The sequence below is a fragment of the Rhipicephalus microplus genome, chromosome 4 (genome assembly GCF_043290135.1).
Source record: "Rhipicephalus microplus isolate Deutch F79 chromosome 4, USDA_Rmic, whole genome shotgun sequence".
Taxonomy (NCBI): domain Eukaryota; kingdom Metazoa; phylum Arthropoda; class Arachnida; order Ixodida; family Ixodidae; genus Rhipicephalus; species Rhipicephalus microplus.
The window spans coordinates 56020626-56030826 of record NC_134703.1 but is presented as its reverse complement, the minus strand read 5'-3'; positions in this window follow the sequence as shown (position 1 = coordinate 56030826).

The window sequence follows — 10201 nt, the reverse complement described above, 5'->3', positions numbered from 1 at the left end:
CGAGGAGGTTTCGTCGGCGAACCTACGCTTCCGAGGGAGAGAGTCGCGCGCCCGGGGAGTCTTTGGGTGTTTGTTTTCCTTTTTTTATCGTTGACCTCGCGGCGTCACTCCGGCGTTTCGTCGCGAGAATTCGGCGGCGCGCCCTTTTTGAGCGCTCGTTTTGTGACAACGAACCATCAGTTGCTGGCCATTTTACCCGCGAAAAAACTCGTCATGTGCACGCTGGAGTGGGGGCGGTACGTAATAATGGAGTGGTGCAGAATACGTTTCGAGCCAACTAAACACGGGAGCTTGGCGTTGTGGTCTCATTGAAAACGAAGTTGCGGTATGAGGAAAATTGCGGCATTATACGCTGCTCCTGTATTGCAAAGTAAGTACGATTTACGCAAGTAAGTAAGATTTACGCAAGTAAGTAAGTAAGATTTACGTATTCATCTAGAATACAAGTAAGATTTAAGTATTCATCTAGAAAATTAATGCATTTTGAGTATCAGAGATATTTCCTTAATTTATCGATCATTCGGCATTCAGTTCATTGAAGTATTTTTTCTGGACCCATGAAATTTAAATAATGAGCTCTTCGTCCCTGTGCACGACACGTCACACAGTATACAAAGACAAACACAAGAACTGAGACACCTGTGCAAGTTTGTAAAGGTTCATACTTGAGCAGGCAGCACCAAAATTAGGTTCAAGCGAGAAAGTGAAACACTCTTTTCTCGTGCCTTTGTATACTTGTTTGTGCCTTCGTTACTGGAGCCACCTGCTCGACACGCAAAAGGCAACTTACAACCGTAATAAGCCAAAGTAGAACATAACACTCTTGGATTCGTCGGAGTTAGCTTCATCGTGTAACTTGGTCCACTCGCTTCGGGTGCAACATCTTCTCCGCACTTGCTCTGATGATGTCATACACGCACGCGTTCTGCAGAACAAACCGAAGGCCCCCCAAAACACGGAGGGAGAAGAGCTCCTGCATCGTCGGTTCGGCCGATCAGCAGCCGAGCTCCAAAGTGGAGCACCGCACCGCCTCCACCCGCGCTCAGCGTCGCAGTGCGTGCGGCGTTCGAGCGCCACGCAATTTGCCCGTTTTTCCGTGATTAATTATCGCCTACCCTGATTAGAAACGAGGCTCCTTCCGAGTCCGTGGCATTCACACACGTATGGCACGTGCTCTGCCGCGAGGATTCCGGAAAAATGTATATAGAAAGGAAAGCACAACCAACGTAAAACCGATGAAGGAACGAGCATATCCGACACGACTCGAGAATCATGCACTGCGTGCTGGCGTGACCGCCGGCGTGCCCAGCGCAGTTTTCTTACGCGATAGCGCACGTTTTATATATACTTCTAACGCTGTACGTGCTCAGCCAGTGATAACGCACGTCTGTGTGGGCGGAGAGAGGCTCCGTGGCCGGCCAGAAAGCGCCCGATAAAAACCCCTTTGTGGCTTGAAACCGATACGAGAATTCTTCCAGATGCCGAACTTTCACGAGAACGGCACGTGCTGTACGGTGGCGACTGTATGCGTGCCGTGCCGACCGCGCGTCGGAAAGCGTTGGATGCGAACGGGTGACGCGGGGAGAAGCGTGGTGTGTAGCGGCTACGCGAAAACGGAAATAAAAATGGGTGCAAGCTGGAGTCCGTGGTCAGTTCGCGTGCACGCTGGCGCGATGCCGTGGTTCTGAGGTGCTTTTCTATGCGTGCGGACTGGCGTCAGTGGCATCACAGAGCATGGATACGCGCATTCGACAAACGCCTCGCGTCTGCGTGGGACGATCGCTATTCGTATTCTCTCACGCGCGATTGCGGTATACACACACTCACCACGCGATGGGAGAGTGGTCTGGTGTGCGAGATCTTATGTTAGCGGTGAGAGCGTATGTCGAGAAGGCTTGCGTCTTCTCCCTCTCGCTCATCGTGTAAACCAGGCGGAATGCTCGCCGACGAGGAACGCCGCCATTGTCTGGTGCTGTCATTATCACCTCATTAATGTAGACCACAATTGTGATGGGAAGGTAAGAGGATTTGACGAGTAAGATTGTCTGGTCAAGGCATGAATAACTTCAAAATCATGACGATAGTTATAGCGCGAGAACAAAACGACGACACAGAGACAAGAAGGACACGAAAGACACGAGCGCTAACTTCCAACTGAGTTTATTGCGCAAAGCATGAAAATATATAGAAGAGACAGTAACCATGTGATGAAAACCATATGGCACAAAGAGCAGAACATGAGTAAGAGAAAAACAAAGACAAAAACAAAAGCACAGAAAAACGGCAAAGAAAAATTTATAAAAAAAACGAAACAGAAAAGTAAAGATAATATAACTACTTGCGCGCACCGAAGCCTTCGAGGAACCCGAGTTCCTTCTCGGACAGAGCCACGGAGGGCTTGCTAATACAAGGCACCTGTTCGCGTGCCATCTGCGCGGCCTCAACTATGACTCGGGTGCGCTCATCTCTGTGCTTGTACAGCGTCGCTGTGTCCTTGAAAAGGGGCGCACAATTGCACTCAGTGCAGTGCTGAGCAAGAAAACCATCTTTCCCGTTTCTAACATTGTTAGCGTGTTCTCTCAGCCGATCGTTCAGACACCTTCTGGTCGTTCCGACATAACAAGCACCGCATAAAAGGGGGTCCTATAGACAACTTCCCGGGAGCAGAAGTATGTCGTCTACCACAGAAGTATGTCGTATCTTCAAACTGCCTTGGAAAAAGACCCCATGCAGGCGTAATGTCGGTGGAACGTTTATTGTGGTTGAAGTGCTGCCTATATAGTTTTATATCAAAGCAACATTATAGGTTCTCCTATAGGAGAACCTATAATGTTTATTGCTTCGATATAAATGCAAGTGTCATGTCGGAAATAAAGTCAATTGTAAATCCAGTTTTAGCTCCGTTTTTATATCAGTCTGATAGAAAAAAAGATTGCATTTGTGTTCCTATGATTCAGCAAGCCATATTTAGGCTCTGCTCGACGACGGGGAAATTTGCCAATGAAAATTACGTGTGCTATTCACGTTATCGCAGTGCGAGGTACATTTCGTTTCGATAATACAGACGTATCTGCCCGAATGTGAGTGCAGACGCTACTCAGACCATAATTTACCCATTAAACGCTGCAGTGTAGTCGACCTTCCTGGTAAGCCCACAATGTGCACACAAACTACACTTACAAAAACACGTCGATCCACCGTAGCCAGAAATATGCAGCATAGACAATTAGTGGCGACTGTTCTGCACGAAACCGGTACCCCCAAGGCACGAACTCTCCCAATTTTTTCCCCTTAATGGATCATCGCAATGTGTTGCTTGGGTAACAACGTTCATGTTGTGAATAAAGCACGAAAAGATGATCCTGTTCGTATTTGAATATACCGTACCTTGGGTCAGGAGGTGTTAAAGAACAAGAGTGGGTATTGTCACGTCTGTGAGTGTCGTCCCGCATTTGCAAAGGTAGTGTTATTCAAGATTTTTCAGTGCAAAGCCAAAAGCGCAAGAGTTACCAGACATTCAGCGGTGTTTAGAAGCACCTTTCGCATTCACACGGCAGCTTTGAACCGCAAAATCGGATGCTCTCCATCGGCGTTCGCTCACGCGAGTGGCTTTGAGTGGTGTCACGTGTCGCGCCCGCAAGAGCACGTGACTCAAATAGGCGGCTGCCGGTCACGCTTCCTGCGCTCCCCCTCCCGCCTTTTCCCGACAGCGCGTGATTCCGCGCGCGGAAGTTGTACCGTGCACGCGAGAGTCGCCTTTGTGGCTTTTGCGGTCCCATTTCGGCGGTGTGTCACTTTAGTAACGCTTCGTAGAGCTTCTCACAGTCGAGTGCGTGATTGCGCGCGCCCGCCGTCGCGCACGTAGTTGTTGGGTGCGTTGGAAAGTGCGTCGCACGATTCCAGTGTTCTGACCAAGGCCGCAATCGCGGCGTTGTATCGATGTTTCAAAAGAGGCAGAACAGGCTATGGTGGCACGTGGCGGCATCCAGCGGCGGTCACGGTAACTATGCGACCCACGATGCTCAAGAAATTCGGCAGATTCCACGTACCTTGGGAATCGACGTTATGCGAAGCTTGCGGAGGGAATATGACCGTGTTGTATTTTTTTTTATTGAGCTACATGTCATGAAACGACGCTAAATATATGTACAAATGTTGCGCGTGGGGACGTATGTTGATGAACTGCAGATATTTATATATCCAGTTGTTTTCACTTTGGCAACGATGCCCACACGAACATGAGTATTAGCAACACCAGAAGCGATAAGCTGATATGAAGCGCTGGTGCCCGCGAGAATGGTAACTCTGGACTCTGCTAGATAAGTTAACGTCGGCCCATGGTACCTCTCTACAATTGACGTCAACTCGACGTAAATGCTGTATCATAGGAGCATATATTGTAATTTTTATAAATTCGATAGCCAGAACATCAACTACAATTGACGTTTCAGGAAAATGTGGGTCTATTTGAAAAAGTAGTCCCGAGACATGGTGTGGCTATGCGGTAGAATGCTTGATTGTCATGCAGAATGCTTTGGCTCAATTCCTGCTGGGATTCTGACATTTATTCATCGCATTCATCGGGTCAACGCAGCTAATGTCAGGTTTTTGGGCCGAAGCTCCTTAAAGCATAGGCTTGTCTGCTGTAGTTGTCTGTCCTATCCACCCCTAGTACGCGAAATGTTCACTATATATCGCTCGCATCTGTTCTGTTCTGTTTTAACTCTTTTGCTGTGGAGAGGTTGATGTCCAGGTTGCCTCGGCTACTCCATATCACGAAGTTCTGCAGCAAAAAAAAAAAGAATAATACTGAATGGTACCCAAAAATTAACAATAAAAAAAGCACATAATAGCACACTGAGAGCAGTTAAAACATCATGCCCATACACAGTTTGCTTGCAGCAGTTCACAGCGTCATTAACTGTTCATACGCACACCTTCCTTTTCTATTGTCAGTACATACATCGTTCGAGATATTTCGACAGACAGACAGACAGACAGACAGACAGACAGACAGACAGACAGACAGACAGACAGACAGACAGACAGACAGACAGACAGACAGACAGACAGACAGACAGACAGAAAGGCAGACAGACAGACAGACAGGCAGGCAGGCGGGCAGGCGGGCAGGCGGGCAGGCAGATTCCCAGTTTACCGATGAAAACCTCCGGTGCTTCACCCCCCGTGCACTCATCATCGTTCACTCCGTGGATATGATGTGACTTTTTCTTAACGCTCATGCGTTAAAATTAGCCATCTGTGTTCTCGTCCAGTGGCATATACCCGCCCGCGCGTATTTGCCAATGTCTGGCGGGAAGTGTTCGATCACGTAAGCTACGAGATTTTGAGATTATTCATGTCTTGACCAGCGTGTCATATTCGTCGAACCATTTCGCCCTCCCATACTAATTTTAGTTCACGTCAAATTTCGGGGAGTTATCCCAAGAGCACCTAGACGTAAGCGTTCAGATAGATAGATAGATAGATAGATAGATAGATAGATAGATAGATAGATAGATAGATAGATAGATAGATAGATAGATAGATAGATAGATAGATAGATAGATAGATAGATAGATAGATAGATAGATGCCAAAAGCTTGCAGAACTAGTAAATGCTTGATTGATTGATTGATTGATTGATTGATTGATTGATTGATTGATTGATTGATTGATTGATTGATTGATTGATTGATTGCTATTGGGGGTTGAACGTCCCAAAACCACCATATGATGAGAGACGCCGTAGTGGAGGACTCCGGAAATTTCGACCACCTGGGGTGTTCTTTAACGTGCACCCAAGTCTGAGCAAACGGCCCTACTGCATTTTCGCCGCCATCGAAAATGCAGCCGGCGCAGCCGGGATTTGATCCCGCGATCTGCGGGTCAGCAGCCGAGTACGTTAGCCACTAGACCACTGCCGCGAAAATGCGAAGAAATGATTCAGTGAACCAATATCCGCGTACTTCGGCATATCGTGCAGTAACTTGGGTATATGGCATCGTTTTCAGACAATATGGAGCTATATTTAGCTGACTGAGATATAATTGTAAATTTCAGGCTGAGTGCTACGCTATAGCGTTCGGCTTGCGTGTTCTTCGCAGTCCCGACTACCAATCGGCAGCGTTGTCGGACCACGCTCAAAAAGTGTTGCAGGCACCCCTTCCACACATTGGAAAGACGAATACCAGATGTAATGCGGGGACGAGCGTCGCGCGGTTGGTTACGTGCCACAGAGTGGTCACTGAACTATAGGGGGAAAAAAAGATATTTGCGAAAGTCTGAAAGCAGTTGTTGAATACAAATAGCGGAGCGCCACGTGGCTGCGGGCTTTGCGTGTTTCGCATCGCTCGACGCAACCTTCTCTGACGGGGCGCTTTACAAAAAAACGAGATATGATGGCAAACAAAAAGCTCGCCGTCGTCCGATAAACGCATTGCCCCGTTCTGATATATAAAAAAAACACATTCACAGGGGCACGATATAATAAGGTGAACGACAATACAAAACAGCAGGGCACACGTCCTTGCAGAGCTGTACCAAAAAAAGAAAGTGTCCTCTGTTACGCCGCATCGCGCCCGCAAACATCGTGAGCATCAATCAGAAACGCAAATCGCAAACCCCCACGTTTGTCTGCTCTCATACGAAACGGCGTGCGCAGGTTGGGTAATGGTCCGGGGCTTTTAGGGCCCCCGACTGAGCGCTTCGGCAAATGGAACTATATAGGCTGCGCGCGCGTCGCCTTCAGCGAGCACCGCGCGATATCGGCCCTCAGGCGTATATCGAACCGACATAATGCACACGAGGAATGTTCCATGACTGCTCGCCAATGCTGCTTGATGTGTACGTGTGAAATTGGACAAATATGTCTGGCCGAGTGAGTGAGAATGATGAAACAAAAAGGGAGGGGTAGCCGTCGCCTATACGAAAGCGGCGGCAACGGGTCTAGTTGCCTTATCCGAGTAAGAAAACCGACAGGGATGATAGGACAGGCGTACGGTAGTGGTGACGAATCGCAATCATCGGAGTAAAGCAATGACAACGAATAGAATGCGTCAGCTGTAACAGAAAAGATACCGTAGATTGTCATAACTAGCCGCCAGTGGCCAACAGATATAGGTATGCAACTAAACAGCATTACCCACCATATTCAAGTAACTAGAAGATCAAGAATGACGTAGAGCACGTTCGGCAAGCATTCTTGAATCCGATGAATGGTAGTTTGCCACTATTCCTCAAGAGGAAGGCATATAATAGCTACATTTTACCGGTACGTATATCTATGGAGCAGAAGTCAGTATACGTTAAAAAGAAGGTTCAACTTAGGTTAAGGATGACGCAGCGCGCGTAGTGGAATAGAAAATGATTGATGTAACCTTGAAGGAGTACTGACGTAAATATTAAATATTTTCGGATTGTTTCTCTAAACACGGATGTCGAGAACCCTAAAGATAGTGCCGTGGTGCTTGGGAATGTATTAAATATATTTGCAATCCCGAGGACTACCTCAAAAGAGCGATTTCGGTTTCGGTATCTATCGGTAGCTGTCAGTTTGCTATCCGTCACGCGTAGTTCGCGTAGACAACGATGACCGAATTGTTGTCCAGAGACTCTGACGGCAATTTCTGCGATTTAGGCTGTAAGCAAGAAGGGGTTTTCGCAAACCCGGTGAACTATGATGTCGTGGTAATGTCCATTGTGGTGAGGTTGGCTTGCAGACGCTGGGCGAAGAAAACTGCAGGAGCAAGGTAAAACATTTTGTACGTGCTGCATTGCTCCGGTATGTGGAGAGCAGTGATAAAGCACACCATGGAAAGTAAATATGTTCCTTTTGAGATGTATCGAAATCGTGTCAGTGCTCCTTTAGGTAACAAGAAGAGAACACAACAAGAAATAAAGAAGAAGAAATGGAGTGTAGCCATGCACTTAGGTCATCATCATCATCATCATCATTAATGGCGCGTAGGCAAGATTGTCGCTGGTCATAAAAAGCAACAGACTATATTCCAAGAGAAGGCAAGCGCGCAAGGGCGAAACTGAAAGTGAGATTGGCAGGTGACATTAAAAAGTTTGCGGGCACAACATGGCTGCAGCAAGTCCTGAATTGAATTGATTAGCGGAACACTGGAAAGATGTTTGCAAAACGGAGGGTGCAGTCAGGATGATGCTGCTGCTTGCTGCCGCCGCCTGCTTTATTATTATTATTATTATTATTATTATTATTATTATTATTATTATTATTATTATTATTATTATTATTATTATTATTATTATTATTATTATTATTATTATTATTATTATTATTATTATTATTATCTAATTCAACCATCTTGGTGGCTAAGGTGGCTACGCTTCCACGATGGTTACCATTGATAAGCGCGCGATGATCCAGGTTCGACTTCCGACTATGTACCGTGGCCGCATTTTGATGTGGGCGAAATGCAACAACGCTCGTGTCGGTTTAGCTGCGCGTTGCGTAGCCCCGGCTGGGAACAAGTGATACAGTCTTCCTTTACGCAGTGCCTCACATGCATATGGCAATGTTGCCCCGGCATCGATAATAATTTAGCCAACGCTATCCAACAGTTGCCAAGAATCAGCAAGTATATATTCATCAGCGTTGGCCAGTAGGACGAAAAAATTAGGACGCAACGCGCTACGCCAAAGAAAAAAAAAAGAAATACGGGTGCCTCCCAAACGCGTGACACCAACTTCAGAGCAAGCGCTCAGGGCAAACAAGGCTACGGCAGCGCTTACTGACAAACATTTTCGCCCACTACGCTGTGTCTCAGGGGTCGTGTGGCGGTGGGCCTACACTTCACGGCTGGTGCTATCAGAGAGGATGCGTTGCGTTAAGCGCTCTTCTTGTTTGCTTATTCCTTAAGAATTGCTGCGAACCGTTGCTTGTTGCATGTGAACAGATACGATATTTTTAAGCGGCTCGGCTTTGTGAAGTCTAATTTGGTCAAAAATGATAGTCTCGTGGACACCACATCGCATTAGACGAAGTGCGAGCGAGAGGCTTGGGAAGTCATCGTCTCCAATATCATTGCACCTTGCATCGTGAAAAAAATAAGCACATTAAAACGACAAGCTAAGCAGAAAACGATGACGGGAATATGTACTCTGCCCTTCGTCTTCACCGTGTTGTTAGCATGTTTAATGTAATTTTTTCAGATTTTTTTTTGTTCTCCAGAAACGGGGATGTCAATTAGCTCTCTATTCGTTTCATAAGTGTCTCCTACATAGCATTAGGTGTTTTTTTTTCTCATAATAGCATCACGAGGACATTGTGGTAGGTACGCTTTAACTGGATGTGCAGGTGTACACACTTTGATTACATTCATATTGCTATAACTCCAAGTATTGAGAGAATGTGCGACACCAGGTAAGCTATAAGCCAACCCAAAATGCTCTCCATGACTCTGGAAAAGGTGCGCACCCATCATGGATCAGAAATATTGAGCTAGAACGAAAAAACGAGAGAGCCATCCATTCCGGCCCCGCCGCGGTGGTCTAGTGGCTAAGGTACTCGGCTGCTGACCCGCAGGTCGCGGGTTCGATTCCCGGCTGCGGCGGCTGCATTTCCGATGGAGGCGGAAATGTCGAGGCCCGTGTGCTCAAATTTGGGTGCACGCTAAAGAACCCCAGGTGGTCAAAATTTCCGGAGCCCTCCACTACGGCGTCTCTCATAATCATATGGTGGTTTTGGGACGTTAAACCCCACAAATCAATCATCCATTCCTGCTTGCCACTCAGTGCAGTGGCACGTGGTCAAGCTTCCGATAAAAAAATATCTTCACCGCTTTTTATCGTGCCGCACGTGGATCGTATACAGAAAGTGGCACGCTAAAAGCTATCACAATTGCGCATAATGCATGATGCGCCGTTCTGTGCCATTATAGCGTGTTATACGAAGGTGTTTACTGATAACATGGAAACGAGCAGCACTCTCAGATTTCTCCCACAGAAAAGTAAAAGAAATTCTGATAGGTATTTACTCGGGATATGTATACTTATGTGTGCGCGAATCCATTTCTGGTGTGTTTGGCTGTATGAAGTGGCACGGACGAGCACCGCAGCGAAGTGGCGGTGCTAGGCGAAATATCGTTCTCATGGTTCTCGAATGGACTCATTCATATATATGTATATATGCTTCGATCGCCATTTATGTCCCTCACTGAAAGGCGAATCGCGG